This window comes from Rhipicephalus microplus, unplaced genomic scaffold (genome assembly GCF_043290135.1).
Source record: "Rhipicephalus microplus isolate Deutch F79 unplaced genomic scaffold, USDA_Rmic scaffold_391, whole genome shotgun sequence".
In the NCBI taxonomy this organism is placed as follows: domain Eukaryota; kingdom Metazoa; phylum Arthropoda; class Arachnida; order Ixodida; family Ixodidae; genus Rhipicephalus; species Rhipicephalus microplus.
In genome coordinates, this window is record NW_027464955.1 from 102501 (window position 1) to 104132 (window position 1632).

The 1632-nt window shown below is 61.6% G+C and overlaps 1 non-coding gene across 1 annotated transcript; it reads right to left on the reverse strand.

Annotated features, from left to right (window-relative positions):
* Positions 1 to 275: 275 nt before the first annotated feature.
* On the reverse strand, positions 276 to 428 carry LOC142794251 (5.8S ribosomal RNA). The gene has a single exon (XR_012892191.1). It is a non-coding gene; the product is annotated as a 5.8S ribosomal RNA (ribosomal RNA).
* Positions 429 to 1632: the final 1204 nt, after the last annotated feature.

Consider the following 1632-nt stretch of genomic DNA (forward strand, 5'->3'; position numbering starts at 1 on the left):
GAGGAGTACGCAACCTCGACCGCACTTTCCCTGCAGGCTTCCTTCCGACTCGAAGTCCTGCGGCGGTCTCAACGAGGTGCCACATCCTCAATGCAGTCGGTCGCCCCCGTTTCGGTTGGGCTCTGGCACGACGGTCGCCACCGTCTCGCCCTTGAGTGGCCGCTGTTGGCGCTCGCTGTGAGGTGTTCAGCGTGCTGTCCGTGTTGCCGACGCGGTCAAAACGAGTCGACGGCTCACGTTCCCTTGTGCGCCGAAGGCTCTCTTAATATGTGATCCGACCCTCAGACAGACGAAGCCAAGGGAAGACCCAAGGCCGCAATGTGCGTTCAAAGAATCAGTGCTCAGTGTGTCCTGCAATTCACACCAAGTCTCGCAGCTGGCTGCGTTCTTCATCGACCCGAGAACCGAGTGATCCACCGCTTAGAGTCGTGAAAAAGTGTTTGTTCAATTCCGTACAGTCAAAACCAAACGTTTCTGGCACTCGGCCAAACAGTGGCCAAGAAGGGCGCTTTTCAGCGCACGCTTGGACTCCAAAACTCTGCCGCGCCTTTTTCGGCTGCCGCAAATCGAGCAAACGGTGTGTTTCGGACGGCGTTTCGCTTCCGCTACTTGCGAGTGCTTTCGTGGTCCACCCCTCTATAAATACTCGGGAGGCGTCGAAGCCGGTTCTCCAAGCCGGACCCGTAGGTATCGTTGTGTGCTCGCTCTCATTGGCCCGCCTAACCAGAAAATGCCTGCGGTACACCCATTTGGATAAGAGTGCACGCAGATGCGGGCCTCGACGGCTACACATTTCCTCGGGCGGCCGCCTCCCGGCCTCCGTGGAGCGCGGGATGCACGGTCCCATCGACAAGCCTCTCCCGTTTTTACCGTGGCGTCGCGGTTCACCACGGCGGGCGGGTCGGTCTCCTCCGCATAAAAAGGGGGACCCCCGCTTTTTGTTCCACGAAATCGCACAAGCTTTTTTCGCATCCACGGTTTGCCACCGCACACCAAAATGCCGATCCGGCTGCCTACTTTAGCCAACAGGTGGAGCCAGGCGCGCCGTACTTGCGCGGCACTTCCCACGTCCACCGAAGTCGGTGCCAAGGACCACTTTCGGCGCCGGAGCCGCGTACGAGCCTACTCGAGGCGGAAGAACGAAGCCAGCAAGGGCCTGGCCGCAAGTGCGTTCAATTGTCGGGACGTCCAAGTCCCTCGTTCTTCCGTGCTTCCTCTTTCGGCAAGTCGTTGCGGCACCTTCCCAAAGCGCGCAGACCCGCTAATCGCGACGAGCGCGACGTGGCCGTGCCGCCTTTCCCTCGGCAGCAAGCAAAACGCCTGGCAACGTCGACGCTCCCCTAACCGCGATCTCGCACCGTGTTTCGTGTGGCGAATTCAAAAGCCGGCCGGCGCTGCTGCAACCATTACGGTCGGTACGCATACGCCGCGGAGGGCGGGACGGTCATCGGAGCGTGCGGTTCCTCCATCGAGTACTGCGCACCTCGGCCGTCGCATCGCCGTGCCATGACCGGCCGCGCGTCAACGCGAACCGGTGCCAGCGAGATCCCTCGCCTGCAAGAACCGACCGGCAGCCTCCGTCACCCGAGGACGCGGAGGCGCTTGCCGCGGACGGCGGGACGGTATGCACTG